Source organism: Bombina bombina, chromosome 4 (assembly GCF_027579735.1).
Source record: "Bombina bombina isolate aBomBom1 chromosome 4, aBomBom1.pri, whole genome shotgun sequence".
In the NCBI taxonomy this organism is placed as follows: domain Eukaryota; kingdom Metazoa; phylum Chordata; class Amphibia; order Anura; family Bombinatoridae; genus Bombina; species Bombina bombina.
The window spans coordinates 846,199,555-846,217,825 of record NC_069502.1 but is presented as its reverse complement, the minus strand read 5'-3'; positions in this window follow the sequence as shown (position 1 = coordinate 846,217,825).

The following is an 18,271-nucleotide window of genomic DNA, read 5'->3' as shown; positions in this document are numbered from 1 at the left end:
CCACACCAAACTTCTTCCCCTCTGCAACAGAGAGAGTGCAGACCTTGTTCATCTTTAAAGTTACAAGAATATTAAAATGTGCACAGAGACAAATTATAAAATTAATTGTAATTAAGTCTGTTATACTCTCACCAAAATTATAATTGTTTTTCTACCATAAGTAATTTTAACTTATAATAACTCTTATGTATATATGTAAAGCATAGCAAAGGTCTTTTTTGGACATTTGTTCACTCAGCTTCCAATAATAAGACTAGCTTCTGAGCTGGTCTCTCTACTTCTGAGATCTTATTTATGTGTTCTCCTTTCTTGTTTAGTTTTTAGTTAACAAGTGTTATTGTGACTGCCCTTACTAGTCCATCTTGCCTAATTGCAGTGTCTATAATTCTTCCTAATCTCCATTCATTTCGTGGCAGAGTCTCATCTGTATCCATGACCACGTCACCAATTTGAACATTTCTTTTGGTAGCATGCCAGCATTGCCTAGCAGCAATGTTGTGAAGATACTCTTTTTCTCCATCTACTCCAAAACTGTTCAGTAAGGTACTGTACCCGTGTCCATCTCCTTTTCCCATATAAGTCTTCTCTAATGAACTTTCCTAGTGGTACAGGGCTGTGGTGGCTTTCATGGTAATCAGATGGTTAGGAGTGAGCGGTTCTAAGCTCTTAGGGTCATTCAGGTTGTCCACTGTAAGGGCTTCATAAAACAAAGTGCGTAGTGAAGCATCATTGAGCCTGCCTGATGAGAGGGAGACCGTAGCATTAAGAACACTCCGTACAGTTTTGATTTGACGCTTCCATACACCACCTGCATGACTGGAATGAGGGATATTCATAACGAAATCACACTGTTTATCTGCAAGAAAAGCAGTGAGCCTTTCTGAGTCAAGCTGCTTTAATGCTGAGTTCAGTTCGTTCTTTGCGCCTACGAAATTGGTACCTTGGTCACATCTGATTTGCCGTACTGTGCCTCCAATTGCAATAAAGCACTGTAGACTATTGACAAAAGCATCTGTGGATAAAAATCTTTTAACATTTCTATATGAATGGCTCTTGAACAAAAGCAAGTTAGAAACAGACCATACCTTTTTTGTACTGTTTTCTTCCTTCTTTAGTAATGAAAGGACCAAAGCAATCCATACTGCAATACAAAAATGGTGGGGAAGGCTCTACACGTTCTGTGGGGAAATCACTCATCCTCTGGCCTTCAACCGATTTTTCTCAGTCTTCTACAAGTTACACAGTTGCGAATGTAAGTTGTGACAGCTCTGTTTATTCCAGGTATCCAATAGCCACAAGATCTGATTTCATTAATTGTGAAAAATTTTCCTTATTGCTTTATACTTTCGTGATAGTGTGCAATTATCAACTTTGTTACATGATGATCTTTAGGCAGGACCAGTGGATGTTTGAAAGAGTGAGTGCATGATGAGTGGCTTAATCTCCCTCCCACCTTGATCATACCATATGTATCGATGAAGGCAGGACCAGTGGATGTTTGAATGAGTGAGTGCATGATGAGTGGCTTAATCTCCCTCCCACCTTGATCATACCATCTGTATCGATGAAGGCATCCAGGTGATGAAGTTTATTATAACCTGGAAGTTGTTTTCCTTGACTCAAAACATTTCCTTCTTAATATAAGAAAGAGTCCACGTCATCATTCCTTACTTTTGGGAAATACGTGAGAGCCGTGGCCACAGGGAGGAGGCAAAGACACCCCAGCCAAAGGCTTAAGATACTCCCCCTACTTCCCACATATCCCAGGTCATTCTTTGCCTTTCGTCACAGGGAAGTGGCAGATAAGCGTCAGAAGATTTGAAGTAGTTCCTTATGAAGGGTATCTACCCTTAGAAATGGGACTGGAGTTTTAAGTAGTCTTGTCAGCCTCTTAGTGAGAGCATTGACAAAAGAGTCTGGAGATGCAGGGAGAGTCTTTCTGCGAACCCATCCAGACTCGTATTACCAGCTCCTAAGCAATCAGTGTTGACGAGTTTCACTGCCTGCTTCCATTACTCAAGTCCATGTCAGGAGCGATGCTACAAGACTGTCAAACTTGAGAGGCTGTGTTTCTGTTCCACGGCATAGATTCTGGTAAGATAGATTTATTTTTTATACACATATGATAATGCAAGAAGAAAGGGTCACAGTGTGGCTCCTTTTATCTGTATGGAATCCAGGGTTAATATCTCCAGAGGGAGATTATTGAACAGGGGGGATTAATCACATAATTTTATTTTATTATGATTATGCTGCGACATGTGAGATGAGGCTCAGGCAGATGTTGCAACATACAGGTTTTACTTTCGTTTTTTGGAAGCTGCGCAGCCTAAAAGGCTTGGCGTGCTTTTTTCCTATTATAGCATGGGCGGTCCTGCATTGCGCACCACGTGACCGGGTGTGGTCACACTGATTTCCTCTTTCCTGACCGCGCAGTTTGCCAGAGAAGAAGTGGTTTCTCTGTTTTGCATGGGTCATAGGAGGTGGTGAGTGCCCCAGCCATTGGGGGTATAAAGGTGCCGTTTTATCCTATTATTCAATAGTCTGCTTTATAAGCGCAAGCTATGGAGGATTCTGATGCGTTAGAGGGTACTTCCTCTTTACCCAAGTCTAATACCTGTCTATATTGTGAGGAGGCCGCGGTATACCCGCCTGCTCAATTATGTTCCACATGCCTTGATAAAGTAATCATGTCAAAGAAAGTTAATATGTTTGATACCACTGAGCCGTCCACCTGAGGAGTCTCCGTCCCGTTAAGTGCGCACCCTACAGTCATCTCCTAATACACATGCAGCTTCCCGTAGCACTCCTAATCCTACATCTGGAGGGGCCCTTTTACCGTCAGACTTTATTGAGCAGTTACAAACGGCAGAATCTGCAACCTTTATTGCTTTACCTCACCCTGCTTAGCACAAGCGAAAGGTCAAATATTGCTATCCTTCCCAGGTGTCATCTACTAGTTTATTGGATTTATCTGATGCAAGATTATCCGATGATGCAGACCCCTCTGATACTTCAGAGGGTGCTCTTTCTGGGTCAGAATCGGCTGCCTCTAAGCCTGCAGCTGTGGAAGAACCAGACTTTAGATTTAGAATTGAACATTTACGCTTTCTGCTAAAGGAAGTTTTGACTACTTTAGAGGTTCCAGAGCCTAAATTGCCTGAGGATTCTTTGATTCCTAAATTAGATAAGGTCTACGAGGACAGGCTTGTACCACAGACTTTCCTGGTTCCCGTAAAGATGGCGAACATTATTAAGAATGAAAGGGAAATAATTGGTTCTTCATTTTCTTCTTCCTTTAAAAAATTGTTCCTGGTTCCAGACTCTCAATTGAAGTTGTGGGGTTCCATCCGCAAGGTGGATGGCACTATCTCCACGCTTGCTAAACGCACTACTATCCCGCTTGAGGATAGTTTGTTGTTTAAAGAGCCCATGGATAAGAAAATAGAAACTCTGTTAAGAAGGATGTTTCAACATACGGGATATTTGTTTCAACCGGCAGCGGCTGTTGCTGGAGCGGCTACCTACTGGTGCGACTCCTTATCTGAGTTGATCGAGGTGGAGGGTCCCCTCAATGTGATCCAAGAAAGAATTAAGGCCTTAAGGGTGGCTAATTCTTTATTTGTGATTCAAATATGCAAATTATTCACCTGTATGCCAAGGCTTCAGGTTTTTCTGTTCAAGCAGTAGGGCACTCTGGCTGAAGTCCTGGTCTGCGGACATGACTTTGAAGGCAAGACTTCTTTCCCTCTCATTTAAGGGAAAGATTCTATTTGGTCCAGGCCACGGTTACTGGAGGCAAAGGTGCCTTTTTACCGCAGGATAAGAAGAAAAAACCTAAGGGACAAGGTCCTAATTTTCGTTCCTTTCGTTTAGATAAATCCCAATGTCGGCAACCCTCCAACGCCAGAGCAATCCAAGGGGATTTGGAAGCCGGCTCAGTCCTGGAATAAATCCAAGCAGATCAAGAAGCTGTCAGGGTTTTTCCCTGTTGTGTTTGCCATGTGCTGCTGGCAGCCATTTTACTCACCTCTCTTCCTGACTTGGTGCATTGTGGGGGGATGCTGCTCACTTACTGCACTTCCTTTTATGGCCAGACTGGTGTGCATCATCCATGTGAGACAGGATGCAGTCTCAGAATTGTGATGTCATCACTTATTATTTAAAGGGCCTCTGTTCAGTATGCTTTGCCTTTGCGTTGTCTCAGAGTTCCTGTGTATTACCTGGCTGCCTGACGTCCTTCCTGGTTCCTGATCCCTAGCTTGTTCCTGACTCTGCTGTTCTCCTTGTTCCTGATTCCGGCTCGTCTGACTATTCGCTTTGGCTCCTGACTCGGCTCGTCTGACTACCAGCTCTGGTTTTGACTCCTGGCTTGTTATTTGACTTGTGGACATTTTATTATTTTTTGCTATTAATAAAGGTGTGATTATTTTTGCACTTCTCGTCTCAGTCTGATTCCTGGCACCCGGACAGAAGCCTGCCGAGACAAAGTCAGCATGAAGGGTCGGCCCCCGATCCGGCTCTGGATCTTGTAGGGGGCAGACTGTTTTCGGAAGCTTGGTTTGGGGACGTACAAGACCCGTGGGTCCTGGAGGTCATCGCTCAGGGATACAGGATAGGTTTTAAGGCTCATCCATCCAGGGGCAGATTCCTCTTGTCAAACCTGTCTTCAAGTCCAGAAAAGAGAGGGATTGCTCCTCCCTGGGAGTTATTGTCCTGTACCTTGGTGACACATTTCTTGCAGGATTCTCTTACTATTGAAAACATATGGAGCTACAAAGCCCAAAGAGTCATATATGAGGGCAATGACATGTTGTAGGTTGACCCTTTTGTGGGATCAGGAATTTGAAGCTATCACTTTATATGTTCCAATGGATTCATAAAGCTCTCTCCAGTGGCATGTCATTAAAGGTAAGATCCTTTGTTTCGAAGTTTACAGCACATTCTGATGCTGGTATGCTTTGCAGGACAGTGTTTTCATTTGATATAAACTTGTGAAGTCGAAGACCACCCTTTGCACACAACTCCCGTGCTTCTTTTGCCAGTTGAATGGCCTTTTCCACTGTTTCTGCACTTGCAACTCCATCATCAACATAAATTTCTTGTGATGAACTGAGGGCCTAAAGAGTGTGATTGACTATACTCATTGGCTAGATATCTTAGTCCATAGTTTGCACAACCAGGCGAAGACACTACACCGAAAAGATGCAAAAAAAGTGCTTAACTTGTCTGTTTTTCCACCATAAGAAGCGTAGGTAATCACGGTCACTTTGTTGGACATGGAACTGGTGGAACATTTTTTCAATGTCACATATTACAGCTATAGGATGCCTTCTGAACCTCACAAGGACACCTGTGAGATTATTTATGATGTCTAGTCCTGGTAACAAATGTTCATTAAGACTTGTACTATTAAATTTTGCGGAACATTCAAAAACGACCCGTAGCTTGTCTGGCATTTTTAGGTGGTAGATGCCATGATGAGGTATGTACCACTTTTCACCATCAGGACCATCCTCATTCACTGTTTCTATTTCACCTCTCTCAATTATGTTGTTCATGTAATTAATGTAGTCTGTCTTCTATTTCTCATTTTTACAGAACTTATGGTGCAAATGATTAAGTTAAACTTTAGCAAGCTCTCTGTTGTCAGGTAAGTATGGACGTTGTTTAAATAGAAGGGGCATTTCATAATGCCCTTGGGCATTTTGCTTTATGCTTTCCTTGAGTTTGCTTAGAAACACAATATCATCTTGAGAAATTGTCTTATCTGCGGTGACATCCTTAAAGTCTGACTCAAGTATATAGATTGCATCCACAGTTGTCAAAACTGGTATTACCTTTGTGGCTACTCTGTGACAAAGACTGACTGCTGTAGATAGGTTTATGCCTGGTGTAGAGCAGCCCACAATACTCCATCCTAAGTCTGTTGGAATAGCATAAGGTTCATCATCTTTACCAAGCATGACTTGCCTGGGAGCTAGCACTCTAGGGCAGTTGTAACCAATTAGTAAACCTACTTCACAAATGAGAAGAGGTGGCATTTCATATATGATTACCTTTAAGTGACTCCAGTTCTTTGCTATTTCTTGCACTGATATATGATCACGATCAATAGGAATACAGTCCTTTGTGTATACCGGAGGAAGATTGATATGTGTTGCAGAATTGTAATCTCTCACACAAATATCAGATACTCTTTTACCTTTAATGATCATATTTTCTCCTATCATGGTGGTAAGGTTGAGTTGTACTGGGTGAGTATCCACTTGCAGAAAATTACTAATTTCTTGATCAATGAAAGTAGTGTCACTCTGAGTGTCTAGCAAAGCATAAACAAGCAATTAATTTGATGGATTTTTAACAGACGACACCCATAATATCATAGATGTAATGACTGAATGACCTTTGCTTGTGATATTAAGTGACATGGCCCCAGTAGTTTCACTCTCATGTACATGCATATTGCTTACTGTGGACATTGTTTGATTTCTGTTTCCATTATTCTCATAGTTGTATGTAAATTGCGACATCCTACATGTCTTCATGATTACATCACATGTGTAGAGATGGTGACATTCCTTAGCACAGTGACTTGGTTTTAAACACCCATAACAGAGTTTATTTTCTTTGACATAGGCCCTTCTGTCTTTCAGATACTTTTCCATTAATTTTGGGCACTTCCAAAGTTAATTATCATCTTGACACAACATGCATTGTGCTTTTAACTGTCCTTTAGCTGTTGTTTGTTTTATCATTGTTTACAGTTGTTTGAGTTTTAAAGACAATTGCTTTGTTTATTTTGGTTTCCTCTGAAATTCTTCTCTCATGAGGTGACATGCGTGATCAAAGAGCATGTAAAGAAGTGATAGGATTACACACAATGGCCCCAATTTATCAAAGTCTGGCGGACCTGATCGGGGCCACGGGGCATCAAGCTCCATACGGAGCTTGATAAATATGCCCCTATGTCTGCTTCAGTTGACATGAAATTTACAAAATCTTGAAAGCTTGGAAATTCTTTGCCATCCATAAGGGATGTTGTGACCTGGCGGTTCCACCTGGAGACTGCCCAGTCAGGAAGTTTCTGTACCAGGTTTTGGTTTTCTTCACAGTCGTTTAATATTCCCAAGCCTTTAACATGAGGTATGGCTTGCAGGCAGGCATTTAAGAAGTCTGAAAATGCTCTCAGACCTTCTGCATCTTTGGACTGTATTTTAGACCACTTTGACAGCTTTACACGAAATGCTCTTTGAATGACAAAGGGCTGTCCATATATTTGGTTTAGCGTGTTCTAAGCATCTTTGTAGGCTTCTTCATTGTTTTAGGAAAAGGTGCATTTAAGATATTTGCATGCTGAGCCACTCGCATACCTTTTCAAATAATAGAGTTTATAAGCTGCTGAGATGCCCTTTCTATCTATAAGTGACATAAATGAGGCTTTCCAGTCCACAAACTGAATTGGGTCTCCATTAAAAACTGTAGGCTCAGGTATGGGTAACCTGTGGATGGCTATGCTGTTCTGAACTGCTTGTGCAAGGTGAGACACTTCACTGAGAATTGTTGACTGGACAACATTGTAGTGCTGACGTGTTGTAGGAGAGATTTCATTTCTCTGACTTTCATGTTCATTTTGTATTGACTGACTTTTTGTCTCTTGCCTTATTTCTTCATCATAAGATTTTACTCTGGCCCGAGCAACTTCTAAATCCCTTTCTATCTGCAGCCTTTCTAATTCAAACTTTTGAGTTTCTAACTCTTTTTTGAATTGCTCTTCTAGAGTTCTTATTTTTTCCTTTTGTTGCCTTTCTGTTTGCCTTTCTGGTATTCAGCCTCTTTTGCAGCCAGCTCTGCTGCAGCATCTGCTCTTTTGCTTGCTGTACAAGAAGTTCTAGAATGGCTGCTGACACTTGTTTGTGAAGCACTGGAACCATATATGGAGTGAACATAACTAGGAGCTAAAAGTTCACGTAGACGGCCCCTTTCCATTTCTGCATCAAACTCACCATCTACTGTTGCCAGTCTTTCCAACAGAATTTTGATAATGTCACGGCTTCACATGCATCAATTTTACGTCTGAAATCACAGGCAGGTATAATATGTTCCCTTATTTCACTGAAGATTTTCATAATACAGTTCTTTTTATCCTCAATAGTCAGCTATTTTAGCAAGCTGCTCATCAGATATGTTTGATTTTAAATCGTATCTCGCCTTACGAGCATCTAATTTCCATTGTTCATACAAAGTAATCAACCTTTTTTCTTTCTTACAGCATTCATCTTTCTGGTAAGCAAGCATTTTCTCTGTAGGAACACGTGGACTGTCTTGTATATAATACTGAAGTTCAGATGTATTTTTGTCCGTACATTTAACTGCTTCTTTTATATCCTTTCCCTTTTTACCTTCTGTTTCTGTCTGAAGCAGGCTTTCAGATTCTTGATCTTCAGTATCATTTTCCATAGTGAACTCCATTGCTTTCTAGCTCCTTATGCCATCATGCTGATTCCAACTTGCTGCAATCCCTTAACAATCGTTACTTTGCTACCTTGAACTAGCATGGGCAGCAGGTATCAGAACAAGCAAAGGTGAAGAAGCTCTTACTGTAGCAGACCCTGTCCGAATGATGGCCAAAACTTTACTGATGAATTTTTATGAAGTTTTATTATACAACACACATAGATGAAAGTATCATTTTTAACTCCAACATAATCAGCAAATGCAAGATAACAAGACAATGCAATAGCACTTAGTCTGAACTTCAAATGAGTAGTAGATTTTTTTATAACAAATTTCAAAGTTATATATATTTCCACTCCCCTTGTACCATGTGATAGCAATTAGCCAATCACAAATGCATATACGTATAGTCCGTGAATTCTTGCACATGCTCAGTAGGATCTGGTGACTCAAAAATTGTAAATATAAAAGAATGTGCACATTTTTTTTAATGGAAGTAAATTGGAAAGTTGTTAAAAAATAATAGGCTGTATCTGAATCATGAAAATTTTATTTAACCTGAGTGTCCCTTTAAACAAATATGTACAGACCTTATGCCTTTTTGGAGGGTGCTAAACAGAATAGTAAACCTTTTTAAAATAACTGATGAACAGTAATAATGTGCTGGCTCTCCTATTTATTGCAGCTGAGGCCAATATAGCTCCTCAGACTGTAAAACACTTCCTGAAACCAGTCCCACACCAAACTTCTTCCCCTCTGCAACAGAGAGAGTGCAGAACTTGTCCATTTGTAAACTTACAAGAATATTAAAAACAGAATTTATGCTTACCTGACAAATTACTTTCTCCAACATAGGTGTGTCCGGTCCACGGCGTCATCCTTACTTGTGGGATATTCTCTTCCCCAACAGGAAATGGCAAAGAGCCCAGCAAAGCTGGTCACATGATCCCTCCTAGGCTCCGCCTACCCCAGTCATTCTCTTTGCCGTTGTACAGGCAACATCTCCACGGAGATGGCTTAGAGTTTTTTAGTGTTTAACTGTAGTTTTTATTATTCAATCAAGAGTTTGTTATTTTGAAATAGTGCTGGTATGTACTATTTACTCAGAAACAGAAAAGAGATGAAGATTTCTGTTTGTATGAGGAAAATGATTTTAGCAACCGTCACTAAAATCCATGGCTGTTCCACACAGGACTGTTGAGAGCAATTAACTTCAGTTGGGGGAACAGTGAGCAGTCTCTTGCTGCTTGAGGTATGACACATTCTAACAAGACGATGTAATGCTGGAAGCTGTCATTTTCCCTATGGGATCCGGTAAGCCATGTTTATTACGATCGTAAATAAGGGCTTCAAAAAGGGCTTATTAAGACTGTAGACTTTTTCTGGGCTAAATCGATTCATTATTAACACATATTTAGCCTTGAGGAATCATTTTATCTGGGTATTTTGATATAATCATATCGGCAGGCACTGTTTTAGACACCTTATTCTTTAGGGGCTTTCCCAAAGCATAGGCAGAGCCTCATTTTCGCGCCGGTGTTGCGCACTTGTTTTTGAGAGGCATGGCATGCAGTCGCATGTGAGAGGAGCTCTGATACTTAGAAAAGACTTTCTGAAGGCGTCATTTGGTATCGTATTCCCCTTGGGGCTTGGTTGGGTCTCAGCAAAGCAGATACCAGGGACTGTAAAGGGGTTAAAGTTCAAAACGGCTCCGGTTCCGTTATTTTAAGGGCTAAAGCTTCCAAATTTGGTGTGCAATACTTTTAAGGCTTTAAGACACTGTGGTGAAAATTTGGTGAATTTTGAACAATTCCTTCATGTTTTTTCGCAATTGCAGTAATAAAGTGTGTTCAGTTTAAAATTTAAAGTGACAGTAACGGTTTTATTTTAAAACGTTTTTTGTACTTTGTTATCAAGTTTATGCCTGTTTAACATGTCTGAACTACCAGATAGACTGTGTTCTGAATGTGGGGAAGCCAGAATTCCTATTCATTTAAATAAATGTGATTTATGTGACAATGACAATGATGCCCAAGATGATTCCTCAAGTGAGGGGAGTAAGCATGGTACTGCATCATTCCCTCCTTCGTCTACACGAGTCTTGCCCACTCAGGAGGCCCCTAGTACATCTAGCGCGCCAATACTCCTTACTATGCAACAATTAACGGCTGTAATGGGATAATTCTGTCAAAAACATTTTAGGCCAAAATGAACACTTATCAGCGTAAGCGCGACTGCTCTGTTTTTAGATACTGAAGAGCATGACGACGCTGATAATAATATTTCTGAAGGGCCCCTAACCCAGTCTGATGGGGCCAGGGAGGTTTTGTCTGAGGAGAAATTACTGATTCAGGGAACATTTCTCAACAAGCTGAACCTGATGTGATTGCATTTAAATTTAAGTTGGAGACATCTCCGCATTCTGCTTAAGGAGGGTATTATCCACTCTGGATGATTGTGACAAGTTGGTCATCCCAGAGAAACTATGTAAAATGACAAGTTCCTAGAGGTGCCGGGGCTCCCAGAAGCTTTCCTATACCCAAGCGGGTGGCGGACATTGTTAATAAAGAATGGGAAAGGCCCGGTATTCCTTTCGTCCCTCCCCCCATATTTAAAAAATTGTTTCCTATGGTCGATCCCCAGAAAGGACTTATGGCAGACAGTCCCCCAAGGTCGAGGGAGCTGTTTCCACTTTAACAAGACGCACCACTATACCCATAGAGGATAGTTTGTGCTTTCAAAGATCCTATGGATAAAAAAATAGAAGGTTTGCTTAAAAAGATGTTTGTTCAGCAGGGTTACCGTTCTACAACCAATTTCATCATTGTCCCTGTCGCTACAGCCGCATGTTTCTGGTTCGATGAGCTGATAAAGGGCGGTCGATAGTGATTCTCCTCCTTATGAGGAGATTATGGACAGAATCAATGCTCTCAAATTGGCTAATTCTTTCACCCTAGACGCCACTTTGCAATTGGCTAGGTTAGCGGCTAAGAATTCTGGGTTTGCTATTGTGGCGCGCAGAGCGCTTTGGTTGAAATCTTGGTCGCTGATGCGTCTTCCAAGAACAAGCTACTTAACATTCCTTTCAAGGGGAAAACGCTGTTTGGCCCTGACTTGAAAGAGATTATCTCTGATATCACTGGGGGTAAGGGCCACGCCCTTCCTCAGGATCGGCCTTTCAAGGCAAAAAATAAACCTAATTTTCGTCCCTTTCGTAGAAACGGACCAGCCCAAAGTGCTACGTCCTCTAAGCAAGAGGGTAATACTTCTCAAGCCAAGCCAGCCTGGAGACCAATGCAAGGCTGGAACAAGGGAAAGCAGGCCAAGAAACCTGCCACTGCTACCAAGACAGCATGAAATGTTGGCCCCCGATCCGGGACCGGATCTGGTGGGGGGCAGACTCTCTCTCTTCGCTCAGGCTTGGGCAAGAGATGTTCTGGATCCTTGGGCGCTAGAAATAGTCTCCCAAGGTTATCTTCTGGAATTCAAGGGACTTCCCCCAAGGGGAGGTTCCACAGGTCTCAGTTGTCTTCAGACCACATAAAAAGACAGGCATTCTTACATTGTGTAGAAGACCTGTTAAAAATGGGAGTGATTCATCCTGTTCCATTAAGAGAACAAGGGATGGGGTTCTACTCCAATCTGTTTATAGTTCCCAAAAAAGAGGGAACGTTCAGACCAATCTTAGATCTCAAGATTTTAAACAAGTTTCTCAAGGTTCCATCGTTCAAGATGGAAACCATTCGAACTATTCTTCCTTCCATCCAGGAAGGTCAATTCATGACCACGGTGGATTTAAAGGATGCGTATCTACATATTCCTATCCACAAGGAACATCATCGGTTCCTGAGGTTCGCATTCCTGGACAAACATTACCAGTTCGTGGCGCTTCCTTTCGGATTAGCCACTGCTCCAAGGATTTTCACAAAGGTACTAGGGTCCCTTCTAGCTGTGCTAAGACCAAGGGGCATTGCTGTAGTACCTTACTTGGACGACATTCTGATTCAAGCGTCGTCCCTTCCTCAAGCAAAGGGCTCACACGGACATTGTCCGGGCCTTCTCAGATCTCACGGATGGGAAAGTGAACGTGGAAAAGAGTTCTCTATCTCCGTCAACATGGGTTTCCCTTCTTGGGAACAATAATAGACTCCTTAGAAATGAGGATTTTTCTGACAGAGGCCAGAAAAACAAAACTTCTAGACTCTTGTCGGATACTTCATTCCGTTCCTCTTCCTTCCATAGCTCAGTGCATGGAAGTGATCGGGTTGATGGTAGCGGCAATGGACATAGTTCCTTTTGCACGCATTCATCTAAGACCATTACAACTGTGCATGCTCAGTCAGTGGAATGGGGACTATACAGACTTGTCTCCGAAGATACAAGTAAATCAGAGGACCAGAGACTCACTCCGTTGGTGGCTGTCCCTGGACCACCTGTCACGAGGGATGACATTCCGCAGACCAGAGTGGGTCATTGTCACGACCGACGCCAGTCTGATGGGCTGGGGCGCGGTCTGGGGATCCCTGAAAGCTCAGGGTCTTTGGTCTCGGGAAGAATCTCTTCTACCGATAAATATTCTGGAACTGAGAGCGATATTCAATGCTCTCAAGGCTTGGCCTCAGCTAGCGAGGGACAAGTTCATACGGTTTCAATCAGACAACATGACAACTGTTGCGTACATCAACCATCAGGGGGGAACAAGGAGTTCCCTGGCGATGGAAGAAGTGACCAAAATCATTCTATGGGCGGAGTCTCACTCCTGCCACCTGTCTGCTATCCACATCCCAGGAGTGGAAAATTGGGAAGCGGATTTTCTGAGTCGTCAGACATTGCATCCGGGGGAGTGGGAACTCCATCCGGAAATCTTTGCCCAAGTCACTCAGCTGTGGGGCATTCCAGACATGGATCTGATGGCCTCTCGTCAGACCTTCAAAGTTCCTTGCTACGGGTCCAGATCCAGGGATCCCAAGGCGGCTCTAGTGGATGCACTAGTAGCACCTTGGACCTTCAAACTAGCTTATGTGTTCCCGCCGTTTCCTCTCATCCCCAGGCTGGTAGCCAGGATCAATCAGGAGGGGCGTCGGTGATCTTGATAGCTCCTGCGTGGCCACGCAGGACTTGGTATGCAGATCTGGTGAATATGTCATCGGCTCCACCTTGGAAGCTACCTTTGAGACGAGACCTTCTTGTTCAGGGTCCGTTCGAACATCCGAATCTGGTTTCACTCCAGCTGACTGCTTGGAGATTGAACGCTTGATCTTATCGAAGCGAGGGTTCTCAGATTCTGTTATCGATACTCTTGTTCAGGCCAGAAAGCCTGTAACTAGAAAGATTTACCACAAAATTTGGAAAAAATATATCTGTTGGTGTGAATCTAAAGGATTCCCTTGGGACAAGGTTAAGATTCCTAGGATTCTATCCTTCCTTCAAGAAGGATTGGAAAAAGGATTATCTGCAAGTTCCCTGAAGGGACAGATTTCTGCCTTGTCTGTGTTACTTCACAAAAAGCTGGCCGCTGTGCCAGATGTTCAAGCCTTTGTTCAGGCTCTGGTTAGAATTAAGCCTGTTTACAAACCTTTGACTCCTCCTTGGAGTCTCAATTTAGTTCTTTCAGTTCTTCAGGGGGTTCCGTTTGAACCCTTGCATTCCGTTGATATTAAGTTATTATCTTGGAAAGTTTTGTTTTTAGTTGCAATTTCTTCTGCTAGAAGAGTTTCAGAATTATCTGCTCTGCAGTGTTCTCCTCCTTATCTGGTGTTCCATGCAGATAAGGTGGTTTTACGTACTAAACCTGGTTTTCTTCCAAAAGTTGTTTCTAACAAAAACATTAACCAGGAGATTATCGTACCTTCTCTGTGTCCGAAACCAGTTTCAAAGAAGGAACGTTTGTTGCACAATTTGGATGTTGTTCGCGCTCTAAAATTCTATTTAGATGCTACAAAGGATTTTAGACAAACATCTTCCTTGTTTGTTGTTTTAGTCCGGTAAAAGGAGAGGTCAAAAAGCAACTTCTACCTCTCTCTCTTTTGGATTAAAAGCATCATCAGATTGGCTTACGAGACTGCCGGACGGCAGCCTCCCGAAAGAATCACAGCTCATTCCACTAGGGCTGTGGCTTCCACATGGGCCTTCAAGAACGAGGCTTCTGTTGATCAGATATGTAGGGCAGCGACTTGGTCTTCACTGCACACTTTTACCAAATTTTACAAGTTTGATACTTTTGCTTCTTCTGAGGCTATTTTTGGGAGAAAGGTTTTGCAAGCCGTGGTGCCTTCCATTTAGGTGACCTGATTTGCTCCCTCCCTTCATCCGTGTCCTAAAGCTTTGGTATTGGTTCCCACAAGTAAGGATGACGCCGTGGACCGGACACACCTATGTTGGAGAAAACAGAATTTATGTTTACCTGATAAATTACTTTCTCCAACGGTGTGTCCGGTCCACGGCCCGCCCTGGTTTTTTTAATCAGGTCTGATAATTTATTTTCTTTAACTACAGTCACCACGGTACCATATGGTTTCTCCTATGCAAATATTCCTCCTTAACGTCGGTCGAATGACTGGGGTAGGCGGAGCCTAGGAGGGATCATGTGACCAGCTTTGCTGGGCTCTTTGCCATTTCCTGTTGGGGAAGAGAATATCCCACAAGTAAGGATGACGCCGTGGACCGGACACACCGTTGGAGAAAGTAATTTATCAGGTAAACATAAATTCTGTTTTCTCTTGTGGTGTATCCAGTCCACGGGTTCATCCTTTACTTGTGGGGATATTCTCCTTCCTAACAGGAAGTGTCAAAGAGAGCACACAGCAGAGCTGTCCATATAGCTCCCCCTCTAGCTCCACCCCCCAGTCATTCGACCGAAGGTTAGGAAGAAAAAGGAGAAACCATAGGGTGCAGTGGTGACTGTAGTTTAAACTAAAAATGTACCTGACTAATAGCCAGGGCGGGCCGTGGACTGGATACACCACAAGAGAAAGTAATTTATCAGGTAAGCATAAATTCTGTTTTCTCTTGTAAGGTGTATCCAGTCCACGGGTTCATCCTTTACTTGTGGGATACCAATACCAAAGCTTTAGGACACGGATGAAGGGAGGGAACAAGACAGGTACCTTAAACGGAAGGCACCACTGCTTGTAAAACCTTTCTCCCAAAAATAGCCTCCGAAGAAGCAAAAGTATCGAATTTGTAAAATTTGGAAAAAGTATGCAGCGAAGACCAAGTAGCTGCCTTACAAATCTGTTCAACAGAAGCCTCATTTTTAAAGGCCCATGTGGAAGCCACTGCTCTGGTAGAATGAGCAGTTTTCTACCAGAGCAGTGGTTAATATTCTTATTAGACACAACCGTAGGAAAAAAAACGGGTTTGGTACACAAAACTACCTTATCTGCATGGAACACAAAGTAAGGTGAGTCACACTGTAAAGCAGATAACTCTGAAACTCTTCGAGCAGAAGAGATAGCTACCAAAAACAAAACTTTCCAAGATAAATGCTTAATATCTATGGAATGTAAAGGTTCAAATGGAACCCCTTGCAGAACTGAAAGAACTAAATTCAGACTCCATGGCAGAGCCACAGGTCTATAAACAGGCTTGATTCTGACTAAAGCCTGACTAAACGCTTGAACGTCTGGTACCTCCGCCAGACGTTTGTGTAAAAGAATAGACAAAGCAGATATCTGTCCTTTTAAGGAACTAGCTGACAATCCTTTCTCCAATCCATCTTGGAGAAAAGACAATATCCTGGGAATCCTAATCTTACTCCATGAGTAACCCTTGGATTCGCACCAACAAAGATATTTTCGCCAAATCTTATGGTAGATTTTACTGGTGACAGGCTTTCTAGCCTGAATCAGGGTATCTATAACCGACTCAGAGAAACCACGCTTAGATAGAATTAGGCGTTGAATCTCCAAGCAGTCAGACGCAGAGAAATTAGATTTGGATGTTTGAAAGGACCTTGAAGTAGAAGGTCCTGCCTCATTGGCAGAGTCCATGGTGGAACGAATGACATGTCCACTAGGTCTGCATACCAGGTCCTGCGTGGCCACGCAGGCGCTATCAGAATCACGACGCCCTCTCCTGCTTGATTCTGGCAACCAGACGAGGAAGGAGAGGAAACGGTGGAAACACATAGGCCAGATTGAAGGACAAAGGCGCTGTTAGAGCATCTATCAACACCGCCTGGGGATCCCGGGACCTGGACCCATAAAGAGGAAGTTTGGCATTCTGACGGGGTGCCATCAGATCCAATTCTGGAGTGCCCCATAGCTGAGTCAGCTGGGCAAATACCTCCGGGTGGAGTTCCCACTCTCCCCGGATGAAAAGTCTGACGACTTAGAAAATCCGCCTCCCAGTTGTCTACACCTGGGATGTGAATTGCTGAGAGGTGGCAAGAGTGATCCTCCGCCCACCTGATTATTTTGGTTACTTCCATCATTGCTAGGGGACTCCTTGTTCCCCCTTGATGGTTGATGTAAGCTACAGTCATGATGTTGTCCGACTGAAATCTGATGAATTTGGCCGCAGCTAGCTGAGGCCATGCCTGAAGAGCGTTGAATATCGCCCTCAGTTCCAGAATGTTTATCGGGAGAAGAGCTTCTTCCCGAGACCATAAGCCCTGAGCTTTGAGGGAGTCCCAGACTGCACCCCAGCCCAACAGACTGGCGTCGGTTGTTACGATGATCCACTCTGGTCTGCGGAAACACATTCCCTGAGACAGGTGATCCTGAGACAACCACCAGAGAAGAGAATCTCTGGTCCCCTGGTCCAACTGTATTTGAGGAGACAAATCTGCATAATCCCCATTCCACTGTTTGAGCATCCATAGTTGCAGTGGTCTGAGGTGTATCCGTGCAAAAGGGACTATGTCCATTGCCGCTACCATTAGTCCGATTGTCTCCATGCACTGAGCTACAGACGGCCGAGGAATGGAATGAAGAGCTCGGCAAGTAGTTAAGAGTTTTAACTTTCTGACCTCCGTCAGAAATATTTTCATTTCTACCGAGTCTATTAGGGTTCCTAGGAATGGAACTCTTGTGAGGGGGGAAAGAGAACTCTTTTTGATGTTCACCTTCCACCCGTGAGACCTCAGAAAGGCCAATACAATTTCCGTGTGAGACTTGGCTCTTTGGAAAGTCGACGCCTGAATTAAGATGTCGTCTAGGTAAGGCGCCACTGCTATGCCCCGCGGTCTTAGAACCGCCAGGAGGGACCCTAGTACCTTTGTGAAAATTCTGGGAGCAGTGGCCAACCCGAAAGGAAGAGCCACAAACTGATAATGCTTGTTCAGAAAGGCGAACTGAGAAACTGCTGATGATCTTTGTGGATAGGAATGTGCAGATACGCATCCTTTAGATCCACTGTAGTCATATATTGACCCTCCTGGATCATTGGTAAGATTGTCCGAATGGTCTCCATCTTGAATGATGGGACTCTGAGCAATTTGTTTAGAATTTTGAGATCCAGGATTGGTCTGAAAGTTCCTTCTTTTTTTGGGAACCACAAACAGGTTTGAGTAAAAACCCAGCCCTTGTTCCACAATTGGAACTGGGTGGATCACGCCCATTGTATGTAGGTCTTCTACACAGCGTAAGAACGCCTCTTTCTTTGTCTGGTCTGTAGACAGACGAGAAATGTGGAACCTTCCCCTTGGAGGGGAGTCCTTGAATTCTAGAAGATATCCCTGGGATACAATCTCTAAGGCCCAAGGATCATGTACGTCTCTTGCCCAGGCCTGAACGAAGAGAGAGAGAGTCTGCCCCCCACTAGATCCAGTCCGGGATCGGGGGCTACCCCTTCATGCTGTCTTGGAGGCAGC